Source organism: Ostrea edulis, chromosome 2, assembly GCF_947568905.1.
Source record: "Ostrea edulis chromosome 2, xbOstEdul1.1, whole genome shotgun sequence".
In the NCBI taxonomy this organism is placed as follows: domain Eukaryota; kingdom Metazoa; phylum Mollusca; class Bivalvia; order Ostreida; family Ostreidae; genus Ostrea; species Ostrea edulis.
Window position 1 is genome coordinate 107,993,876 of NC_079165.1, and position 11,469 is coordinate 108,005,344.

At 44.8% G+C, this 11,469-nt stretch overlaps 1 long non-coding RNA gene across 2 annotated transcripts in view; it reads right to left on the reverse strand.

Annotated features, from left to right (window-relative positions):
• Positions 1 to 11,148, reverse strand: part of LOC130052052 (uncharacterized) — a 29,487-nt gene extending 18,339 nt beyond the window's left edge. For both annotated transcript variants that reach the window (XR_008800407.1, XR_008800406.1), the window contains exon 1: positions 1,454 to 11,148. This is a non-coding gene — a long non-coding RNA (uncharacterized LOC130052052). The remainder of the gene's footprint in view (positions 1 to 1,453) is intronic.
• Between the last annotated feature and the right edge of the window lie 321 nt (positions 11,149 to 11,469).

Sequence of the window (11,469 nt, forward strand, 5' to 3'; positions counted from 1 at the left end):
CTTCTTGAGAAACGAATACATTTCACCCTGCGTCATGGAACTTTGACCCCTTACAGAGTTATCGGACCTGTTAGCAGAAATCATTGTTATCGCTACTCCTTTTTAACCGTAAATGATAGGAGGATGAAACCTTTGCTGAAGCATAGAGGTCAATGAGTAGAAGCGAAGAATTTCAAATGAAGGGATTCGGTGTCCCCTAAAGGGAGTTAATGCCCCCCTCATGTTTTGCGATTTGTCCCCTACAAATTGACGACTCCTAAAGTCTTCGTCGTAGAGAGACGGAACCCACTGGGACGGGTTGGGTGACCTTGACCTTGAAAAAGTAGGTCAAGGTCAAAGGTCAAGGTCATCCAGAATGGCCAGAAAATGGCACTTTTTATACGCTCTTTCCCGCTTCAGATAGCATCGAAATATCACATGGGTCAGCATGGAATTCTGGACCGGTCTCGGAATCCTGAATTACAACTCTGAACTTTGACCGCTCTGCGAAAGGCGGCGACTTAACGTCGAAAACCCCGTTATCGCTACTCCCACTAGACCACAAGTCGTGGAGAGGCGAGACCTTCGCCGACGAATTCCAGATGAAACACTCTCGCACAGAGAAGTTGACCGAGGGAAACCTAGAACCCCGAAGCACGGTTCTCGCCCCCGAAAGTCTCCGACGTCGTCGTTCGAGCCCACAACTTCTTCACGGATGTAGATAGAGACGCGGGACCACTTAAACGAAGCCCCGTGACCTCTCTGACCTTCAAAATGAGGTCAAGGTCAAAGGTCAAGGTCACACTTTCTCCCCCATGGGTTTTTGAAGTTTTACCTTGAACGTGGGTCAAGGTCAAAGGTCAAGGTCAGGCATCAAGGGGCCAGTCTCCACGAGTAAGGCCAACCCACCCATCACGCCTGTCGTCCCCAAGGAAGAAACCCCCCACCCTTCAAGTGATCTGTCTGTCATCAGCTGTTTATAATACACTATTTTGACCGGTTTCATGCCCAACAACAGGATTTTTGAGGTTTGACCTTGAAAGTGGGTCAAGGTCAAAGGTCAAGGTCACGCATCCAGGGGCCAGTCTCCACGAGTAAGGCCAACCCACCCATCACGCCTGTCGTCCCCAAGGAAGAAATCCCCCACCCTTCAAGTGATCTGATTGTGATCAGCTGTTTCAATACACTATTTTGACCGGTCTCATGCCATGCAACAATTACAGGATTCTAGCTAATCTGACCTACACCTACACATCTGACCTACACCCACTTCTTCCATTTCTTGACTGTCTTGTCAATCAAACATGAATTCCATTTACATTCATGAAAAGACATAGGCCAGATTCAATTGTCTGCCTGCATCAACATAAAGACTAAGTTTTGTTTTTTTTTATAATGATGATGCAACTTTACTTGACAGTTGAACTCATTGACATTCCATCCTGACTGTCATTGTAAACAAATAAACACTTACCTGCAGGATCAGATGGGATGCAGTACTCCTATTCTCCGTTCAGATATCCTACATGCACTCAGACACTTTCTAATTCACCGGCCGCCATTTTGGTTGTTTGTTGTCAAAGCCTATCAATCCGTATATGCATGCCTCCTTGGGTGAAATGACTGAAAGACATTGTCTCCGTGAATTAGAACACATAGGATGAGCCATTACAAACTGTATATTCAATTCCACAATCCACAACACACACGGTCAAATCCAGTGCATCTTCACAACATCTGACAACATGAGGCTTGTATAGACTCCCAGCATGCACCAGCAGTTACTACAATCTAGGAAAATGGCACATCCGGTTTCTTTGCACCTCCAAATATCACATCTAACAGGTCTAAAGTCACCCCAAACACCTGCACAAGTCCCATTACACTTTTACCTGATATGTGCCGGCTATGCAACACTCGCACCCTTTTTTTCCAAATATTTGACCGGTACTATCGTGCGAAACCAAGGCCTTAATCTCCAACACTACAACACTCAAGGCGGCAAATTTGAATTTCTTTTCAAGCCAAATCCATTTTTTTTTTTTTTTTTTTTTTTTTTTTTTTGGTGAGGGTGGGGTGGGGTAGGGGGGGGGGGGGCTTTTAGCATTTCAACACTACTGAAAAACCGCTAGAAGGTGGGAAGCCCTCTAATTGTTCGCGAACAATTAGGATCACTAGTGTTTTAAACACTCACCACCTGCCATTCTTTTACGCCTTGACGAATGCGAAAATTGATTTTTTTTAAGCACGGCGACTCAACATTTCCTTGTGAACTGACCGGGGGAATCGAACCCACCCCTTTTTCCATCCGAGAACGGAAAATGTGCACCTTTACACCTGGTCAGTTGCCAATCTTGAAATGTAGAAATCAACAGAATACGAGAAATCCAAATTTAGGCAAACGCGCATTTTTTAACGTGAAAATGTCACTTGCATGACTCAAGTTCCCATTCTGACCTAGGAATGCCAAATGTATTCAATACGTGGCACTTTCGTCTCAATTATTAGGGCTTTCCACCTTTCTGTGGAAAGTCCTATTGTTATTGTTCTGTTTATTATTATTATTTTCCTGCCGTCAAAAAAAATTTTCGTCTTAAGACTTATCGAAAAACTTTAGAGTCCATCCTAGAGCACTTCTTGAGAAACGAATACATTTCACCCTGCGTCATGGAACTTTGACCCCTTACAGAGTTATCGGACCTGTTAGCAGAAATCATTGTTATCGCTACTCCTTTTTAACCGTAAATGATAGGAGGATGAAACCTTTGCTGAAGCATAGAGGTCAATGAGTAGAAGCGAAGAATTTCAAATGAAGGGATTCGGTGTCCCCTAAAGGGAGTTAATGCCCCCCTCATGTTTTGCGATTTGTCCCCTACAAATTGACGACTCCTAAAGTCTTCGTCGTAGAGAGACGGAACCCACTGGGACGGGTTGGGTGACCTTGACCTTGAAAAAGTAGGTCAAGGTCAAAGGTCAAGGTCATCCAGAATGGCCAGAAAATGGCACTTTTTATACGCTCTTTCCCGCTTCAGATAGCATCGAAATATCACATGGGTCAGCATGGAATTCTGGACCGGTCTCGGAATCCTGAATTACAACTCTGAACTTTGACCGCTCTGCGAAAGGCGGCGACTTAACGTCGAAAACCCCGTTATCGCTACTCCCACTAGACCACAAGTCGTGGAGAGGCGAGACCTTCGCCGACGAATTCCAGATGAAACACTCTCGCACAGAGAAGTTGACCGAGGGAAACCTAGAACCCCGAAGCACGGTTCTCGCCCCCGAAAGTCTCCGACGTCGTCGTTCGAGCCCACAACTTCTTCACGGATGTAGATAGAGACGCGGGACCACTTAAACGAAGCCCCGTGACCTCTCTGACCTTCAAAATGAGGTCAAGGTCAAAGGTCAAGGTCACACTTTCTCCCCCATGGGTTTTTGAAGTTTTACCTTGAACGTGGGTCAAGGTCAAAGGTCAAGGTCAGGCATCAAGGGGCCAGTCTCCACGAGTAAGGCCAACCCACCCATCACGCCTGTCGTCCCCAAGGAAGAAACCCCCCACCCTTCAAGTGATCTGTCTGTCATCAGCTGTTTATAATACACTATTTTGACCGGTTTCATGCCCAACAACAGGATTTTTGAGGTTTGACCTTGAAAGTGGGTCAAGGTCAAAGGTCAAGGTCACGCATCCAGGGGCCAGTCTCCACGAGTAAGGCCAACCCACCCATCACGCCTGTCGTCCCCAAGGAAGAAATCCCCCACCCTTCAAGTGATCTGATTGTGATCAGCTGTTTCAATACACTATTTTGACCGGTCTCATGCCATGCAACAATTACAGGATTCTAGCTAATCTGACCTACACCTACACATCTGACCTACACCCACTTCTTCCATTTCTTGACTGTCTTGTCAATCAAACATGAATTCCATTTACATTCATGAAAAGACATAGGCCAGATTCAATTGTCTGCCTGCATCAACATAAAGACTAAGTTTTTTTTTTTTTTATAATGATGATGCAACTTTACTTGACAGTTGAACTCATTGACATTCCATCCTGACTGTCATTGTAAACAAATAAACACTTACCTGCAGGATCAGATGGGATGCAGTACTCCTATTCTCCGTTCAGATATCCTACATGCACTCAGACACTTTCTAATTCACCGGCCGCCATTTTGGTTGTTTGTTGTCAAAGCCTATCAATCCGTATATGCATGCCTCCTTGGGTGAAATGACTGAAAGACATTGTCTCCGTGAATTAGAACACATAGGATGAGCCATTACAAACTGTATATTCAATTCCACAATCCACAACACACACGGTCAAATCCAGTGCATCTTCACAACATCTGACAACATGAGGCTTGTATAGACTCCCAGCATGCACCAGCAGTTACTACAATCTAGGAAAATGGCACATCCGGTTTCTTTGCACCTCCAAATATCACATCTAACAGGTCTAAAGTCACCCCAAACACCTGCACAAGTCCCATTACACTTTTACCTGATATGTGCCGGCTATGCAACACTCGCACCCTTTTTTTCCAAATATTTGACCGGTACTATCGTGCGAAACCAAGGCCTTAATCTCCAACACTACAACACTCAAGGCGGCAAATTTGAATTTCTTTTCAAGCCAAATCCATTTTTTTTTTTTTTTTTTTTTTTTTTTTTTTGGTGAGGGTGGGGTGGGGTAGGGGGGGGGGGGGCTTTTAGCATTTCAACACTACTGAAAAACCGCTAGAAGGTGGGAAGCCCTCTAATTGTTCGCGAACAATTAGGATCACTAGTGTTTTAAACACTCACCACCTGCCATTCTTTTACGCCTTGACGAATGCGAAAATTGATTTTTTTTAAGCACGGCGACTCAACATTTCCTTGTGAACTGACCGGGGGAATCGAACCCACCCCTTTTTCCATCCGAGAACGGAAAATGTGCACCTTTACACCTGGTCAGTTGCCAATCTTGAAATGTAGAAATCAACAGAATACGAGAAATCCAAATTTAGGCAAACGCGCATTTTTTAACGTGAAAATGTCACTTGCATGACTCAAGTTCCCATTCTGACCTAGGAATGCCAAATGTATTCAATACGTGGCACTTTCGTCTCAATTATTAGGGCTTTCCACCTTTCTGTGGAAAGTCCTATTGTTATTGTTCTGTTTATTATTATTATTTTCCTGCCGTCAAAAAAAATTTTCGTCTTAAGACTTATCGAAAAACTTTAGAGTCCATCCTAGAGCACTTCTTGAGAAACGAATACATTTCACCCTGCGTCATGGAACTTTGACCCCTTACAGAGTTATCGGACCTGTTAGCAGAAATCATTGTTATCGCTACTCCTTTTTAACCGTAAATGATAGGAGGATGAAACCTTTGCTGAAGCATAGAGGTCAATGAGTAGAAGCGAAGAATTTCAAATGAAGGGATTCGGTGTCCCCTAAAGGGAGTTAATGCCCCCCTCATGTTTTGCGATTTGTCCCCTACAAATTGACGACTCCTAAAGTCTTCGTCGTAGAGAGACGGAACCCACTGGGACGGGTTGGGTGACCTTGACCTTGAAAAAGTAGGTCAAGGTCAAAGGTCAAGGTCATCCAGAATGGCCAGAAAATGGCACTTTTTATACGCTCTTTCCCGCTTCAGATAGCATCGAAATATCACATGGGTCAGCATGGAATTCTGGACCGGTCTCGGAATCCTGAATTACAACTCTGAACTTTGACCGCTCTGCGAAAGGCGGCGACTTAACGTCGAAAACCCCGTTATCGCTACTCCCACTAGACCACAAGTCGTGGAGAGGCGAGACCTTCGCCGACGAATTCCAGATGAAACACTCTCGCACAGAGAAGTTGACCGAGGGAAACCTAGAACCCCGAAGCACGGTTCTCGCCCCCGAAAGTCTCCGACGTCGTCGTTCGAGCCCACAACTTCTTCACGGATGTAGATAGAGACGCGGGACCACTTAAACGAAGCCCCGTGACCTCTCTGACCTTCAAAATGAGGTCAAGGTCAAAGGTCAAGGTCACACTTTCTCCCCCATGGGTTTTTGAAGTTTTACCTTGAACGTGGGTCAAGGTCAAAGGTCAAGGTCAGGCATCAAGGGGCCAGTCTCCACGAGTAAGGCCAACCCACCCATCACGCCTGTCGTCCCCAAGGAAGAAACCCCCCACCCTTCAAGTGATCTGTCTGTCATCAGCTGTTTATAATACACTATTTTGACCGGTTTCATGCCCAACAACAGGATTTTTGAGGTTTGACCTTGAAAGTGGGTCAAGGTCAAAGGTCAAGGTCACGCATCCAGGGGCCAGTCTCCACGAGTAAGGCCAACCCACCCATCACGCCTGTCGTCCCCAAGGAAGAAATCCCCCACCCTTCAAGTGATCTGATTGTGATCAGCTGTTTCAATACACTATTTTGACCGGTCTCATGCCATGCAACAATTACAGGATTCTAGCTAATCTGACCTACACCTACACATCTGACCTACACCCACTTCTTCCATTTCTTGACTGTCTTGTCAATCAAACATGAATTCCATTTACATTCATGAAAAGACATAGGCCAGATTCAATTGTCTGCCTGCATCAACATAAAGACTAAGTTTTTTTTTTTTTTATAATGATGATGCAACTTTACTTGACAGTTGAACTCATTGACATTCCATCCTGACTGTCATTGTAAACAAATAAACACTTACCTGCAGGATCAGATGGGATGCAGTACTCCTATTCTCCGTTCAGATATCCTACATGCACTCAGACACTTTCTAATTCACCGGCCGCCATTTTGGTTGTTTGTTGTCAAAGCCTATCAATCCGTATATGCATGCCTCCTTGGGTGAAATGACTGAAAGACATTGTCTCCGTGAATTAGAACACATAGGATGAGCCATTACAAACTGTATATTCAATTCCACAATCCACAACACACACGGTCAAATCCAGTGCATCTTCACAACATCTGACAACATGAGGCTTGTATAGACTCCCAGCATGCACCAGCAGTTACTACAATCTAGGAAAATGGCACATCCGGTTTCTTTGCACCTCCAAATATCACATCTAACAGGTCTAAAGTCACCCCAAACACCTGCACAAGTCCCATTACACTTTTACCTGATATGTGCCGGCTATGCAACACTCGCACCCTTTTTTTCCAAATATTTGACCGGTACTATCGTGCGAAACCAAGGCCTTAATCTCCAACACTACAACACTCAAGGCGGCAAATTTGAATTTCTTTTCAAGCCAAATCCATTTTTTTTTTTTTTTTTTTTTTTTTTTTTTTGGTGAGGGTGGGGTGGGGTAGGGGGGGGGGGGGCTTTTAGCATTTCAACACTACTGAAAAACCGCTAGAAGGTGGGAAGCCCTCTAATTGTTCGCGAACAATTAGGATCACTAGTGTTTTAAACACTCACCACCTGCCATTCTTTTACGCCTTGACGAATGCGAAAATTGATTTTTTTTAAGCACGGCGACTCAACATTTCCTTGTGAACTGACCGGGGGAATCGAACCCACCCCTTTTTCCATCCGAGAACGGAAAATGTGCACCTTTACACCTGGTCAGTTGCCAATCTTGAAATGTAGAAATCAACAGAATACGAGAAATCCAAATTTAGGCAAACGCGCATTTTTTAACGTGAAAATGTCACTTGCATGACTCAAGTTCCCATTCTGACCTAGGAATGCCAAATGTATTCAATACGTGGCACTTTCGTCTCAATTATTAGGGCTTTCCACCTTTCTGTGGAAAGTCCTATTGTTATTGTTCTGTTTATTATTATTATTTTCCTGCCGTCAAAAAAAATTTTCGTCTTAAGACTTATCGAAAAACTTTAGAGTCCATCCTAGAGCACTTCTTGAGAAACGAATACATTTCACCCTGCGTCATGGAACTTTGACCCCTTACAGAGTTATCGGACCTGTTAGCAGAAATCATTGTTATCGCTACTCCTTTTTAACCGTAAATGATAGGAGGATGAAACCTTTGCTGAAGCATAGAGGTCAATGAGTAGAAGCGAAGAATTTCAAATGAAGGGATTCGGTGTCCCCTAAAGGGAGTTAATGCCCCCCTCATGTTTTGCGATTTGTCCCCTACAAATTGACGACTCCTAAAGTCTTCGTCGTAGAGAGACGGAACCCACTGGGACGGGTTGGGTGACCTTGACCTTGAAAAAGTAGGTCAAGGTCAAAGGTCAAGGTCATCCAGAATGGCCAGAAAATGGCACTTTTTATACGCTCTTTCCCGCTTCAGATAGCATCGAAATATCACATGGGTCAGCATGGAATTCTGGACCGGTCTCGGAATCCTGAATTACAACTCTGAACTTTGACCGCTCTGCGAAAGGCGGCGACTTAACGTCGAAAACCCCGTTATCGCTACTCCCACTAGACCACAAGTCGTGGAGAGGCGAGACCTTCGCCGACGAATTCCAGATGAAACACTCTCGCACAGAGAAGTTGACCGAGGGAAACCTAGAACCCCGAAGCACGGTTCTCGCCCCCGAAAGTCTCCGACGTCGTCGTTCGAGCCCACAACTTCTTCACGGATGTAGATAGAGACGCGGGACCACTTAAACGAAGCCCCGTGACCTCTCTGACCTTCAAAATGAGGTCAAGGTCAAAGGTCAAGGTCACACTTTCTCCCCCATGGGTTTTTGAAGTTTTACCTTGAACGTGGGTCAAGGTCAAAGGTCAAGGTCAGGCATCAAGGGGCCAGTCTCCACGAGTAAGGCCAACCCACCCATCACGCCTGTCGTCCCCAAGGAAGAAACCCCCCACCCTTCAAGTGATCTGTCTGTCATCAGCTGTTTATAATACACTATTTTGACCGGTTTCATGCCCAACAACAGGATTTTTGAGGTTTGACCTTGAAAGTGGGTCAAGGTCAAAGGTCAAGGTCACGCATCCAGGGGCCAGTCTCCACGAGTAAGGCCAACCCACCCATCACGCCTGTCGTCCCCAAGGAAGAAATCCCCCACCCTTCAAGTGATCTGATTGTGATCAGCTGTTTCAATACACTATTTTGACCGGTCTCATGCCATGCAACAATTACAGGATTCTAGCTAATCTGACCTACACCTACACATCTGACCTACACCCACTTCTTCCATTTCTTGACTGTCTTGTCAATCAAACATGAATTCCATTTACATTCATGAAAAGACATAGGCCAGATTCAATTGTCTGCCTGCATCAACATAAAGACTAAGTTTTTTTTTTTTTTATAATGATGATGCAACTTTACTTGACAGTTGAACTCATTGACATTCCATCCTGACTGTCATTGTAAACAAATAAACACTTACCTGCAGGATCAGATGGGATGCAGTACTCCTATTCTCCGTTCAGATATCCTACATGCACTCAGACACTTTCTAATTCACCGGCCGCCATTTTGGTTGTTTGTTGTCAAAGCCTATCAATCCGTATATGCATGCCTCCTTGGGTGAAATGACTGAAAGACATTGTCTCCGTGAATTAGAACACATAGGATGAGCCATTACAAACTGTATATTCAATTCCACAATCCACAACACACACGGTCAAATCCAGTGCATCTTCACAACATCTGACAACATGAGGCTTGTATAGACTCCCAGCATGCACCAGCAGTTACTACAATCTAGGAAAATGGCACATCCGGTTTCTTTGCACCTCCAAATATCACATCTAACAGGTCTAAAGTCACCCCAAACACCTGCACAAGTCCCATTACACTTTTACCTGATATGTGCCGGCTATGCAACACTCGCACCCTTTTTTTCCAAATATTTGACCGGTACTATCGTGCGAAACCAAGGCCTTAATCTCCAACACTACAACACTCAAGGCGGCAAATTTGAATTTCTTTTCAAGCCAAATCCATTTTTTTTTTTTTTTTTTTTTTTTTTTTTTTGGTGAGGGTGGGGTGGGGTAGGGGGGGGGGGGGCTTTTAGCATTTCAACACTACTGAAAAACCGCTAGAAGGTGGGAAGCCCTCTAATTGTTCGCGAACAATTAGGATCACTAGTGTTTTAAACACTCACCACCTGCCATTCTTTTACGCCTTGACGAATGCGAAAATTGATTTTTTTTAAGCACGGCGACTCAACATTTCCTTGTGAACTGACCGGGGGAATCGAACCCACCCCTTTTTCCATCCGAGAACGGAAAATGTGCACCTTTACACCTGGTCAGTTGCCAATCTTGAAATGTAGAAATCAACAGAATACGAGAAATCCAAATTTAGGCAAACGCGCATTTTTTAACGTGAAAATGTCACTTGCATGACTCAAGTTCCCATTCTGACCTAGGAATGCCAAATGTATTCAATACGTGGCACTTTCGTCTCAATTATTAGGGCTTTCCACCTTTCTGTGGAAAGTCCTATTGTTATTGTTCTGTTTATTATTATTATTTTCCTGCCGTCAAAAAAAATTTTCGTCTTAAGACTTATCGAAAAACTTTAGAGTCCATCCTAGAGCACTTCTTGAGAAACGAATACATTTCACCCTGCGTCATGGAACTTTGACCCCTTACAGAGTTATCGGACCTGTTAGCAGAAATCATTGTTATCGCTACTCCTTTTTAACCGTAAATGATAGGAGGATGAAACCTTTGCTGAAGCATAGAGGTCAATGAGTAGAAGCGAAGAATTTCAAATGAAGGGATTCGGTGTCCCCTAAAGGGAGTTAATGCCCCCCTCATGTTTTGCGATTTGTCCCCTACAAATTGACGACTCCTAAAGTCTTCGTCGTAGAGAGACGGAACCCACTGGGACGGGTTGGGTGACCTTGACCTTGAAAAAGTAGGTCAAGGTCAAAGTCATCCAGAATGGCCAGAAAATGGCACTTTTTATACGCTCTTTCCCGCTTCAGATAGCATCGAAATATCACATGGGTCAGCATGGAATTCTGGACCGGTCTCGGAATCCTGAATTACAACTCTGAACTTTGACCGCTCTGCGAAAGGCGGCGACTTAACGTTGAAAACCCCGTTATCGCTACTCCTACCAGACCGCGAGTCGTGGAGAGGCGAGACCTTGGCCGACGATTTCACCATAAAAGACCCTCGCACAGAGAAGTTGACCGGGGGAAACCGAGAACCCCGAAGCACGGTTCTCGCCCCCGAAAGTCTCCGACGTCGTCGTTCGAGCCCACAACTTCTTCACGGATGTAGATAGGGACGCGGGACCACTTAAACGAAGCCCCGTGACCTCTCTGACCTTCAAAATGAGGTCAAGGTCAAAGTCACACTTTCTCTCCCGTGGGTTTTTGAGGTTTGACCTTGAAAGTGGGTCAAGGTCAAAGGCCAAAGTCACGCCTCCAGGGGCCAGTCTCCACGAGTAAGGCAAACCCACCCATCCAAACCCATCAAAAAATTGGGGGCTGACCCCATCAAGTGGGGCTCAGTCGGCAGTCTAAAAGCGTCGCTTATACCTCTGTCAACGTTTGGAATGACGTGATAATATAATCACATGATATAAACAATTATTCTCGTTTCCTTT